Source organism: Esox lucius, chromosome 21, assembly GCF_011004845.1.
Source record: "Esox lucius isolate fEsoLuc1 chromosome 21, fEsoLuc1.pri, whole genome shotgun sequence".
Taxonomy (NCBI): Eukaryota; Metazoa; Chordata; class Actinopteri; order Esociformes; family Esocidae; genus Esox; species Esox lucius.
Genome location: NC_047589.1, coordinates 6,604,408 through 6,619,201, shown reverse-complemented (window position 1 = coordinate 6,619,201; position 14,794 = coordinate 6,604,408).

Below are 14,794 nucleotides of genomic sequence, written 5' to 3'. Positions count from 1 at the left end.
CAGCTGCCCCAGCCGTTACAGGAGGACTGCATGATTGGGCAACAGCCCACGGGAAACTATGAGAATGGCTAGTGGATGCTGATGAACCACACCATGGTGATTATGACGGTTATTAGTTTCCCTAGTTAATATCCCGATGTAGAGTAGCAAGATGCTTTTTCCTGTGGTTGTTTATGTTTTTCTTGGCCTTGTTCACAGTTCTCCCACTTCAGCTCACTGACACTGATATACACAACAGGCACATGAATTTTATACGGTTGTACATGGGATCAATGTGAAGGACATGGATGAAATGACACCAAGCAAACATGACTATTTTTATAATCATAGCTTGTTGAAATTTTTTTTGTGATTGTAACATGAATAGTAAAGTATTTGTCGCCTCCCATTCCTTAGGATATGGGAAGAAATAGTTATGCATTATTACAAGTTTGTTGATTGTTTTACGTCTAATCAATATTAGTTTAATGATGATTAATGGTAGGAGATAGATTTTTGGATAATAATCTGTTGCTCTTGCTGTAATGTATGATGTACTTTCTGCTGTTTAGTTTTTTATTAGTTGTACTGTTTAAAATGTCTATTTGTTGAGACTTTGTCTCAAAAGGAGGGATTGTGGTAGACATTTTCTTATTCTGTAGTACATTAATATCATATTGCTTATTCTAAGTATAATCCAGTCATTTATTAAGGCCATTATGTGTTTCGACTCTGCTCACTTGTACAGGATGTGCCTACAACAGATAGCTATAATTTTGGTAAAACTTCTCAAGGGCTGTAAACATCTTATCTTTCTAACATGATCCCTTGCTTCATACCCGGTCCTCCAGCTCAGTTCTCCGATCAAATTTTATATGCATTTGCAGAGAAAAATAGATCAAGGCAGGAACATCATAAAGACGTTGAAAACTGATAATTGAATGCAGACTATAATAATTTATGTAGTTAGTTGATTACTGATGCCATAAAAACAAGCACAGAGCCGCTGCCTTTGCCTAAGTAAAAAAGACTTGTGAACGACTGACTCGGTCAGATTTATCGTTCAATTGAACGGTTGTTTCGCTGTTAGTTCTACGTTCACAAAGAAAAATAGATCAAGACAATAACATAATAAAAACATGTTTTTAACAGATAATTGGATGCATAACCTACAGTAAATAATGTAGGCCTAGCATTTTCATTGTAATGATAAAGATAAATCCATCATACAGTGAGGGAAAAAAATATTTCATTCCCTGCTGATTTTGTATGTTTACCCACTGACAAAGAAATTCTTAGTGTTTTTAATGGTAAGTTTATTTGAACAGTGAGAGACAGAATAACAACAAAAACATCCAGAAAAACACATGTCAAAAATTTTATAAATCCCTCACTGAATGTTTGACATCAGCACCATTTCTCCCCACAATCACTCCCTGACATTCATAAGCTCCAAGAGCGCACAGATAAGTACCATATTTGCGCTTCAATTTATCAGACATAACTTCCTCCATAAGCCATTTACACTGACGAGCCATGCCCCAAACAGATTTTATTCCATGGACTACCCAAGGGAACAGGGTTCTGGTGCACCCGGGACACAATACAGTGTCTGGGTACCTAAATGCCCCACTGCAATAAACAGAGTGGAGATTTTCCAGGGACCAAACTCCCGGTTAACACCCAGAAGATCTACTAGACTTACCAGAACAGACACCTATCTCGTTAAAGTTCCTTAATTTTCGTTCCATAATATCTCAGTAGGACCTCCAATTGAAGGAACAGAATTCAACCTGTTTTAGAGTAATTCTAATTCGTTCACAATTACAGTACAAGAATCAAAGATAAAAGGTCTCTGGAGAATCAAGAGGTTTGCCAGAGCAAAGAAGCATGCAGAGGTTGGGAAAAATGCAAGAGAGCCTTTCCCAAAACCTCCCCCTGGTTATATCCTTTAAACTAAAGTAGTGGAGATTGGTTAACTGACCAAATGAAGACAAAACTAGTGCTGTAGAATAGAGCACTAGTGACACATTCTCATCTGTTTCTTGAGGCCATGTATATTACACAGTGGTGTCATCTCAAGGATCAAGCAAACTAGGCAAATTAAAAGCAACCCTTCTGTCCCTGGGTTTCTCACCTCACAGAAACATCTGTTAACTATAAATATTCCAATGATAACCTACTAGGACAGAATACACGTACATAGGAACACATTTCTTTACTAAATAAGAAATAATCATTTAACTGGTAACAAAACTGTGGATTTATATTTTATGGTTTCTTCAGCCTATATTTTTGGCCAAATATGAATGAATACCAGAAATTTATAAAAATGCACTGATTGTGATCAGATCTTATAAGTGAAACAGAAAAGATCAGAAAAACATGTTTCAATAACGTTTTCCAGCATTCAGTCCACACAGTAAACTACAGTAACACTACTTTACCTGCAGGAGGCAGTATTTTACTAATGATTACTGGGAGGTGGAAACAGACTGCTATTCCTCTTCAAAGTCATTGCAAACTGGTCTCAGGAACCTACGTAGACTATTTTACGTAAATCCATGGCACCTGATTTCGTATGATCTGTGACATTACGTTAGGTTACATTACAATGTGCCACCAAAACGTATGGTACATTACGAAATTATTCAAACTTAACATATCTTACGATCGCTATTACAACGTAAAATAACATAAGAACACCAGACAAACATATGATATTTTACAAACGCTATGAAAGATGATTTTTTAACAAAATGTTAGACCTGTGTTTTGAACAGGCAATATTTGAATTAGAAGGCAGTCGCCTTATCCACTAACCCACACTAGACATGGGGATTTTGGATGAGTAATAACAATAGCAAGGTTGCTAGTATACTGTTATAAAAGCATTTTATCGTTAACGTTACGTTCATGTTAGGCATCACAGCATTGGGGTTAGGGTTAAGGTTGGATCTCACAGCACCAGGGTTAAGGTTAGGGTTAAGGTTTGGGCTACCAATAGGAAACAAAAAAGGTAAGGTTAAGGTTTGGTTAGGGTTACGTCTCACAGCTATGGGGTTCAGGTTAGGGTTTGGGTTAAGGTTAGGTCTGACAGCACTGGGGTTAAGGTTAGGGTTATAGTTTGGGTTAGGATTACTAGGAAAGTCACTCCAAACATATTTATGTTGTGACAATACCACTCACCAAGACATGTTACAGGTTCCTGGAGCAGTTGGTAGTCTGCCCGACTAGAATGCAAAAGGTTGCTGGTTTGAACCATGATCACTGCTTTTATTTCATTTTTTTTTTTACATAAAATAGTCTACGTCATCCTTCTGAGACCAGGTTGTGTCATCAATATGCCACCATAATGTATTGACATTGACATTGTATTGACATTGACATATGTTATAAAGGGTAAGTTTTCTTAAATGTATCTACACAAAGGAATAAAGTTTAGGACTATTTATTTCTGCATTTTATTTTCAAATATGGGTGTAATTATTTCATTTTTCTGAATCCAGAGGTCAGGTTACTGTGACTCAGACTCCTGCAGTTGAAGCTGTTCTCCCAGGACAGACAGTCTCTCTGAAATGTAGAACAATGATGTGTATGCTGCAGGGACCTTTGCTCGCAGTTTGGCCTGGTCCCACCAGAAACCTGGAGGAGCTCCTAAACTCCTAATTTACTATGCTAACAGACGTGCGTCAGGGACTCCATCTAGTTTCAGTGGCAGTGGAGATTATAGTGATTTTACTCTGACCATCAGTAAAGTCCAGGGTGAAGATACAGGAGATTACTACTGTCAGAGTTACCACAGTGGTAATGTGTTCACACTGTGATACAGAGCCATACAAAAACCTCCCTCAGTCAGACTGCACAGCTGGGACCTACTGCAGGTGTTGAGGGGGAAGAGACTGTCATGGAACACTGGTCAGTAGAGGTCAACTTTGAATAAGATTAGAAGAGATCATTAGATCACATGTTCTCCATCATCATTATTACCTGTGTAGTCATTATTGCATTTTAGTGCTGTCAAGCTATAAAATAATTAATTACCAAAATATTTGCATAATCGAATAATAGTCAAGAAACTCCTCAGTGGCAAGGCACCAGGGGTGGATGAGATCCGCCCTGAGTACCTCAAGTCTCTGGATGTTGTGGGGCTGTCTTGGTTGACACGCCTCTGCAGCATCGCGTGGCGGTCGGGGACAGTGCCTCTGGGATGGCAGACTGGGGTGGTGGTCCCTCTTTTTAAGAAGGGGGACCGGAGGGTGTGTTCCAACTACAGGGGGATCACACTTCTCAGCCTCCCTGGGAAAGTCTATGCCAGGGTAATGGTGAGGAGAATACTGCCGATAGTAGAACCTCGGGTTCAGGAGGAACAGTGTGGTTTTCGTCCGGGCCGTGGAACACTGGACCAGCTCTATACCCTCTACAGGGTGATGGAGGGTTCATGGGAGTTTGCCCAACCAATCCAAATGTGTTTTGTGGATTTGGAGAAGGCATTCGTCTTTGTCCCTCGCGGCATCCTGTGGAGGGTGCTTCGGGAGTATGGGGTCCTGGGTCCTTTGCTAAGGGCTGTCAGGTCCCTATACAACCGAAGCAGGAGCTTGGTTCGCATTGCCGGCAGTAAATCAGACTTGTTCCCAGTGCTTGTTGGACTCCGGCAGGGCTGCCCTTTGTCGCCGGTTCTGTTCGTAATTTTTATGGACAGAATTTCAAGGCGCAGCCAGGGGCCGGAGGGTGTCAGGTTTGGGGACCACACGATTTCGTCTCTGCTCTTTGCGGAGGATGTTGTCGTGTTGGCCCCTTCAAGCCAGGACCTTCAGCATGCACTGGGACGGTTTGCAGCTGAGTGTGAAGCGGTCGGGATGAAAATCAGTACCTCCAAATCCGAGGCCATGGTCCTCAGTCGGAAAAGGGTGGCTTGCCCACTTCAGGTTGGTGGAGAGTTCTTGCCTCTAGTGGAGGATTTTAAGTATCTAGGGGTCTTGTTCACAAGTGAGGGAAGGATGGAACGGGAGATTGACAGACGGATCGGTGCAGCTTCTGCAGTAATGCGGTTGATGTATCGGTCTGTCGTGGTGAAGAAAGAGCTGAGCCGCAAGGCGAAGCTCTCGATTTACCGGTCAGTCTACGTTCCTACTCTCACCTATGGTCATGAGCTTTGGGTCATGACCGAAAGGACAAGATCCCAGATAAAGGCGGCCGAAATGAGCTTTCTCCGCAGGGTGGCTGGGCGATCCCTTAGAGATAGGGTGAGAAGCTTGGTCACCCGGGAGGAGCTCAGAGTAGAGCCGCTGCTCCTCCACATCGAGAAGGGTCAGCTGAGGTGGCTTGGGCATTTGTTCCGGATGCCTACTGGACGCCTTCCTGGGAAGGTGTTCAGGTCCCGTCCCACCGGGAGGAGACCCCGGGGAAGTCTTAGGACACGCTAGAGGGACTATTTCTCCCGGCTGGCCTGGGAAAGCCTCGGTGTCCCCCCGGAAGAGCTAAAGGAAGTGTCTAGGGAGAGGGAAGTCTGGGCATCCCTGCTTAGACTGCTGCCCCCGCGACCCGGCCCCGGATAAGCGGAAGAAGATGGATGGATGGATTGATGGATGGAATAACCTTCTGCAGTTCCATGAACAGTGCTTGACTGGAAATTAAATACAGGTTATTTTTCCAAGTTAGTTCATTAGACCAGGGTTTCACATGGCATTTCATTTTTAGGTCTCTTCAACCCAATGCATTACTCGAAATACAGATGTAAGCACAACAAAAGCAGAAGTAGCTAGAGATGTTTATTAACCTCCCAGGTCTCAATCCGCGGGATCTGCGGACTGTGCTCATTTGTATAAATATTAATGAAAATCACCATAATCATCCGGTTTCAATGGTATATTTTATGTATCCCCTTCGTGAAGCGTTCCGTGTATAATTTGGGTTGTCTGTGTATAGTTTGGGTTGCTATGGGAACCACAGCCTGCAGGAAGAAAACTTTTCACCAGGCAACGACATTGACCATGCATCTTAGAAAGGCTATGTGTAGACAAGACTATAGGGATTACAAGGGTGTACATCACTATATATGATGTTTTGAACCATAATACATCGTTTGTATTATAAATAATACAAACGACGTCCAAACTTTTTTTGGGTGCCTATATTTTTTTGCCTTCTATTATATATTTTTTTCATTAGTTTCAACCCAATACAGTGTAATTTGATAGTAAACGCATGAAAATATGAGGGGGTCCGAAGGAATTTTGGCTGGATTTCACTACTTGAACATTTTGGGTCCTAGATTCATAAGATTTCCATGCTATTAATTGCTTTTGTTAAGTGAATTTGTGGACACAGTTGGAGAGATCAGTTGGAGAAGAGTTTCAGAGATGATATGCCGCTGGCCTTCTTGTATTTGGTGGGAGACAGGAATGGGGAATTAAGGAAAGATATTCCAATTTCCAACTTTGTGGAATCGAATTAATGTGTAATTACACACTATTATTAAGGATTCTTAGACAAGTAGCAAGAAAAACATGATTACTTTTGCATATTCCTCACTGCTATATGGAAAACCAGAAAAGGAACTAGGCAAGCCTAGTTCAGCTGGCCCACAATTAAAAGTGATAAAGCTGTTGCCCTCACTGGATTCAAAGCCAGGTCTCCCACATGAGACGCTGCGTCTTTAACCACTACATCACAATGCTATACAATCACCCAGTTGCTAGACACCATGGTGCATTGTGTTAAACTAATGTTTTTTATTAAGTTTACCTCCACCACAAGTAGCATCTATGAACTGTATGGCTTTTGGCCGTTTTAACATCTTATTAGCCAGTAATAGGCTTACTAGAATCTATTCCTAGGAATAGTCATACGAATTGAGCTATTGCTAAAGTGACTGAAGATGAACCCTGACAAAGCTATTTAATTTCATGGCACAAAAACTTACATTTTTCTTTCATTCGTGAATGACATTGATCAATATAGCTGACGATAACTGACTTTCCCATCAAGTGAAAAGATGAGAGAATCATGGAAACCCCAACTCTTTTACTGCCGAAGGGGTTTTGATAAAGCCGATATTATTACCCCTAAAGGCATGCACAGATGCGTACCTTTGAAAATACACCAGAAACAGTCGCAATATAACCATAAATAGTTTTATTTTAGGCTTAATATAATGTAGATACTGAAAGTTGTAGCCAGCAAAGTTTTTGCCTATCCTAACAGTCAGTCAGTTAGAGACATTCAATCTTCTAGGCAGGCTCTGCCTACGCTGTCCGGCAAAAAGACGATAATGTTCGTATCTCAAAGTTTTTTTAAAGAAATATCAGCAAGGTAACTCAGATGAATCATTTACAGTGACAAAATGTGTGCTGCACATTCCACCTGTTTATAAGATAAAAGACTATGACGGAGAGTCTATCAAGGGCACCTTTTATAAACAAGAGCTTCAAAAAGTGAAGATAACTAAACAAAGTATTTCATGTAGATGAGATTTTGAAATGAAAGAAAGTAAAAGGAGAAACACACAGAGTTGGGCTCTAACGTTTGCATACCCTTGGAGAATTGATAATATATGTACCATTTGTAAAGAAAACTTGAGTGAGCAGGTAAAACACGTCTTTTATTTCTTATGGGATTCACATCCAACTCCAGGTCATGACAGATTGGCACAAACATAAAACAAAGCATAGGCAACAAAGAAAAAAATGAACTGTTCAAAAGTCTGCATACCCTTAGTTCGTAAAACTGTGTATTGCTCTCTTTAGCATCAATGACAGTGTACAGTCTTTTGTAATAGTTTTCTATGAGGCCCCGAATTCTTGCAGGTGGTATAGCTGCCCATTTGACTTGGCAAAATGCCTCCAGGTCGTGCAAAGTCTTTGGTCGACCGCATGTTTGAGATCTCCCCAGGGGCTCGATGATATTAAGGTCAGGAGACAGTGATGGCCACTCCAGAACCTTCAGCTTTTTCTGCTGAAACCACTGGAGGGTCATCTTGCCCTTGTGCTTAGCATCATTGTCGTGCTGGAAAGTCCAAGAGCGTCCCATGCACAGCTTTCGTGCAGAATAATGCAAATTGTCTGCCAGTATTTTCTGATAACATGCTGCATTTATCTTGCCATCAATTTTCACAAGTTTCTCCATGCCTTTAGAGCTCACACACCCCAAAAACATCAGTGAGCCACCACCATGCTTCACAATGGGGATGGTATTCTGTTCACTATAGGCCTTGTTGACCATAAGGCTCTATTTTGGTCTTGTCACTCAAAATTACAGTGTGCCAGAAGCGGTGAAGCGTGTCAAGGTGTTGTTGGACATATTGTAACCGGACTTTTTTGTGGCATTGGCGAAGTGAAGGTTTCTTTCTGTCAACTCGACCATGCAGCTCATTTTTGTTCAGGTATCGTTGTTTTGTGCTCCTTGAAACAACCACACTGTCTTTTTCAAGAGAAGCCTGTATTTCTCCTGAGGTTAACTGTGGTTTTTTTCTTTGTATCACAAACAATTCTTCTGGTAGTTTTGGCCGAAATCTTGGTCTACTTGACCTTGGCTTGGTATCAAGGGATCCCCGAATTTTCCACTTCTTAATTAGTGATTGAACAGTAGTGACTGGCATTTGCAAGGCTTTGGATATTTTTTATATCCTTTTCCATCTTTATAAATTTACTTTACCTTGTTACGCAGGTCTTTTGATAGTTCATTTCTGCTCCTAATGGCTCAATGTGGGAAATTAACCTTTAATTGCCATTTTAACCTGTCTATGTCACCTTGTGTGTCTGTAACAAGGCCAAACATTCAAAGGTATGTCAACTTTTGATCAGGGACATTTCTGTTATCATTATAATTTAAAAAGGAGCCAAACAACAATGTGATAATAAATAGCTTCATATGACCATTCTCCTAAAATAAAAAACAGTTGTTTTGCATGATCAGTAATTTTTTCAAAATCAATGCCAAAATGTCACAATTTCAGCCAGGGTATGCAAACTTATGAGCATGACTGTACAACAACCATGTTATAACCATCTTCATCTGGACACTTGGATTCTGCTTCAAGGGTAAGATTATTTTTTCTGGGTTGCAGATTAAGTAAAACCACGAACTATAGATATTGTCATCATTTCAACAACACCCTTTTTTTTAAATGCCTGCACAAGCATATTCAGACACTCAACAAACAACTCCTAGAAAAGTGTAAATATGCATGAAAGGTTAGACTGCTGACACAACACAACAATCCTCACCTATGGAAGGCCAGACAGGCTCAGTGCAGACGGCACACAGGCTCTAGAGAGAACCATGACAAGGCCCACAGTTGGACCTCTGTTTCCTTTAGTCTGGCTCTCAACTCCAACTTCTCTTCCCAGGCCTGGTGAGCATAGTTGTCTTAATGCTCTGATGGTACAGAACACTGTCAGTAAGTGTGCAAGTATGTGCTTCAAGCATGTATGTGACCAGATGTATGACTGTGTCTGTCAAGTCATGCCCAGAAATCCCCCAGAGTATGGGCCCCAGCAACGACCAGACAACAATGTCATGCCCAGACATCTCCCAGAGTATGGGCCCCAGCAACGACCAGACATGTCATGGCCAACAACAATCAAAGTTCTATATTACCACCATTGCACACATTTGTATATCTATACTTACATACAGTTAGGGCCGGAAATATTTGGACACTGACACAACTTCCCTAATGTTGGCTCTGTACACCACCACAATGGATTTCAAATGAAACCACTGAGAAACAGACTTACTGGTGATATTGTCAAAATTGGGTGTTCTAATTTGGCTAAATTGAATACTTTGTGTTAAACAAAAGTGAATTTGATTGTAGTTCTGAGACAACACAATCAGATGTAATTATATTTCAACTGAGACTGGTTGGTTGTTAAACCAACTATAAGAAAGAGGGGAATTTTTATTTTTCTACACTAGCAGGACAGAAGCACCAGAAATGTTAATGTTTTAACTATACTGTTACTGTTTACAACTGTTCTAATCTATTTAAACAAAGGAAACAGAAAGATATTGGATATATAGGAATACAAGTTAAGTGTTTGGTAGGACTGTGTTCTAATGCATTAACAATAAGAAACTAATGTGTAATGGACATATTTCTGATTGTGTGCTGTGCAGATGCAACTAAACTTCCCAAGGAGAATTCACTGACAGGTACAGGACACTTGAAAGCGATTCAGCAATCAGACTGGTTGAACCCAGAGAGACTGAGTTTGGCTTAAAGGACAATTGTGAGGTGGGCTGAGAAGATGGACACACACATGGACTGTCCCATAGCTACAAGTGGATTCTACTCCCTGGGGTGCAGGGCGTCTACAGTAATGCTTGGTTCCTGAGAGCTGGACTAATTCTAGTCCTGATGATTCTGCCATGAGATGAAGAAGGCAACCTCCAACCGACAGGGGAGCTAAGAAAAGCTCCGGTTCTGGACAACGTTTACTGGGGCGCGGAAGACCAAGTGCACGACATCATGCCACGCTGATTGGGTCCCTACCTGGTACATCTCATCTGCTGTCCAGGTAGCTGAGAGAGGAACCTGGGGACGACGACACACGCTACAGGAGGGCTTCGTGTTTAAAATTAGGCACAGTGAATTTAAGTCACTGAGGGAAAAGTGATTTTTTTTGGTACTGGTAACCATCATTTCTGACTGCAGCTATGGAGTTCTTAGATAAAACTGATCATCTTGGCATTCACAAAGGAGAGCACACAGATTATCCTGACCTGGCTGATAAAGCAGCTAGAATGGAGACAACTAGAGCTGTGTCATCGTGACCTGCATTTGAACTATGAAGGACAACACCTTGGAGCAGACCTGGGCAAGATAAGGCCCCCGGACCAGATCCGGCCCTTTGAGTCATTCTATCCGGCCCGCCATACATCCAAAACTTTTAAAATAATAAAAAATGTAAAATAGCTGACGAGGTCTGCAGATTACTTTACTTTATTTACTGTTGCACATTTATTTATTTTTCTAATTAAAAGTCCTGTGGCACTCCCAGTAATAAGTACAGCAGTATCATACTGTCTGTTTAAAATACCTTTAAGTTGAAACAAGGTCAATCAATCAATCAAATGTATTTATAAAGCCCTTTTTACAACAGCAGTTGTCACAAAGTGCTTTACAGAGACACCCGGCCTTAAACCCCAAGGAGCAAACAACAGTAGTGTTGAATTTCAGTGGCTAGGAAAAACTCCCTAAGGTCGAATTTTAGGAAGAAACCTAGAGAGGACCCAGGCTCAGAGGGGTGACCAGTCCTCTTCTGGCTGTGCCGGGTGAGATATTAAGAGTCCAATTGGAATAATAAATTAATTTCTCTGGGCTAAATCCAGAGTCTAGGTATTTGCGTTGCTATGATACGTAGGGACCCGCACCACAATCCACACGCAGAAGTTATCATTTGTATGTACTATATGCAATTAATGGCTAGCGATCTCTGGAAATTAGCCTAAGAAAAGTTGATAACTAAAGCAGGGTATTTAAAAAAAAATATTTACAGGAAAATATTTATTTGCAGATTAAGATTAAGCAACTTGCTTAATATGTTAAGCTAACGTCATAGTTTTTAAAGAGTACAATTTGCAGAGGCACTTCTAGAGCAAGCATGCAGCGAAATACAAAAACTGTCACCCGATGCTACAATTCAACAAGCCCAAGCACAGATGCAGCCTCACTGATGAACATTTTGCAGCAGTACCGCACACTGCTTAAACAGAACCGCACATTGCTTCAACAGAACTGCACACTTCTTCAACAGAAATGACTCCTGACTTCACCTTACTTGTCAATGCCCATACGAGGCTCTCCTGTTCATATTGAGTGAGTAGCCCTAAAAGTTGATTTCTTGGGTCTGGGTTGCTGGAATCGCTGTCGTTAAAAGCATGTAGTACAGAAATATACTGTATGAAGTTAGATCACGACAAATTTACCAGAATTTACTTTGAGTGAAAATTTTCAGAAGTGATTTCATAGACTTATGTCTCCCCTAATAGCTATTATACCTATATAACTGTTATACACTATACCTTATGTAATGTAGCTTACTCTGTTGAGTTGAAAGTTAAATTTTAAGGCAAATATGTGTTGCAACATTTCTGTTGAGTAAAAAAAGGGATTTTTTTAGGCCTTTGCCTGCCATAATAGCAGGTGTTTACAGAAAATAAATTTAAAAAAAACTTTGTTAAAGTAAATTAAGTTCAATTATGAAAACGGTGTTGCAAATAAATATGCATAAATAGAATATGCAAGTTAACAGAGTTAGCTATGTTGTGTGTTTTTTAGGCATGTTGGTTAAAAAAGTAATATGGCCCATGATGCTCTCTGGCATTTTCAGTGTGGCCCCCCAGTGAAAAATACTGCCTACCACTGCCTTGGAATATACAATGTCAGAGACGCAATGTCAGACCCAAAGGTAAAAATATTTTTCTGTAATGTGAGCAATGTTGATATAATTCTGAACTGAAATTTATATTTTGAAAGACACCATTGCATCAACTCTTCTTAGTCATTGTGACAACTGCGCCCTCTGCTGCTTCACCTCCCCCTGCAGCAGACAGGCTCCAGCGTTCGACGTCACCGACCTTCTGACACCACCGTCCATCTCATTATGCATTTCACCTGTGTCTTGTTTAGCGCACCTGGTTCTCATCCTCATCATTCCCCCCAGTATATATGTTCCCTCTGCTTCCCCTGTCTTTGTGTGTTATTGTCTCGCTGTTAAAAGAGCATTGTTGCGCTTCGCCATTTGTATTCACATTTATTAAAGAAACACAAAGAAGTATTGCTTCGTTCTCCTGCTCCTCCTTTTCCTCCCGAAGACGTGACAGTCATGCTGAGCAATTTTAAATGAATGCTCTGCCAAGCAAAGTATGCCACATCATTGGTTACCCTCTGTGCTGTCAGATGATCTGTGATGGAAGTTACCTGATATATAATAGCTGTGGCCACATCATTTTTATTCAGTTGGCCCTTGTTGAGATGTAACCACCGAGAATAAATATAGGCCAAGGGTTACTAGGTCAGAAAGGCTTCAAGTCTCACTGAATTAGGCTAAGTTACAGTAAATACAGTAGTTATGTCAGTTCACATAAGTTAACCTAATAATTTTGATTGATCCTAAATCTGATATCATCAAGCCTGATTATATAGCCAGTCTTACATATCTAGTGGTCTGAATGTTCATTTATTAAAAAATAAACAATGAGTAGGCTAGTATTTAATCTGTCAGCAATTTTTTACAACGCCATCTCCCTCGCCTTGTCAGTTGCAGCAGTATTGCCCATTTTAGTGATGACTTTAAGTTCTCCATGAAGTCCCATCAGCAGGGCTTGCTCCGCTGTTGAGAAGATCACAGCTGTAGTTTTCACTTATTTTTTGCAACAAAGTATCTTCATTTTGATGATCGCTTGTTCTGGGCTGATTGTGTTCACGGCAAAATGGTGTTAATGGAAAGGCTTGAGCTTTAAGTGGAAGTTGTCGTTTATTCAAGCCGGGCTTTTTCAAATAAGCGCAGATTTCATTAGTGGCGTTAATGGAATACTCCCCAGGCAGTGGGATGCAGGGTCCTATGTTGTTGTCATCATCATCATGGTTGTGACTTGTTACATTTGTCATGTTCTGAAAGTGCATCTACAAAGTACCTGAAAGTATTGAAACACACATTATCAGTGTACATGAGTGAAGGTGATCATCTAGCATTTAATGAACTGTCATCATGAACAGGTTACAAGTGTTAGAAATCGGCAGTTTCGTATAGTGGTCACATAATCAAAAAGAGGGAGAAGTTTGCTCACGTTTATTACACAGATGTCATTTAGTGAATCTTCTTCTCACTGTAATGTTGGTTGCCAGGTAGCCTATACATTAAGGGCGTTTCTACATAGCAAAGATCAGGTTTCCAAGACAGTAACCCCCATGCCATATGGCCATCATAAAAATTCCTATGGTCATTAGAGCAAAACCTACAGAGAGATAATCTAAACAGAGATGTTTCTGATGTTCTCATTATTTAGACACATTCACTTCCAATGAAACGTACATTCATATTGTAATTGTTAATGCTCAGATTCCACACTAGTCACAGTTGATGAGGAAGGACACAAGGGCAGCGAGAACGGGGACATTTAATAGAAGAACTTAAACTATAACCAAAGGAAACAAGACTAAAAGACTGAAAAAGAAAGTGTCCACCAAACAAAAACAGACCAGACACACTGGGAATGGAGGAACTTACATAGGAACAGTGATTATGGAAACAGGTGAGGGTGATTAACAACAGAACAGGTGTCTGTGATCCAAACCAGGGAGAGAGGGCATTGGATCTCACTGGCACGACAAGCCTACTATGCCAGGATGTGACATTATGCTGGTCTGAAACACAAGACACATGTACAGTATATACACTGTCTAATATGAAGGATAATACATGTTATCTGTAATTAATTACCTAGTGGCATATCTGGTATGTCTCTATTCCTAAATCCACCACAGAGGTTAAAAGCAGTCCCTCACATCTGGACCCATTGAGGGGATTTCAGAAGCTGAACATTCTCAACTGTTGGACTGGTGGCTGTGGGAGTGAAACTAAGATTTACATAGACAGGGTTGGGTGGTTCTACATGTCCCAGAAAAGAACAGTTCTGTCACCAAATGGTCACCCTGTTCCCAGGAGGTTTCAGTTAGAGAAAACTGAATAACTTTACTGTGATACAAGTAACAAAATACTATTAGTTAAACACAGGTGTGATTATCACACTTTTGAGAGACCAATATATTGACTAATTGTTCTTATTGTTCTACTATTCAGTCATG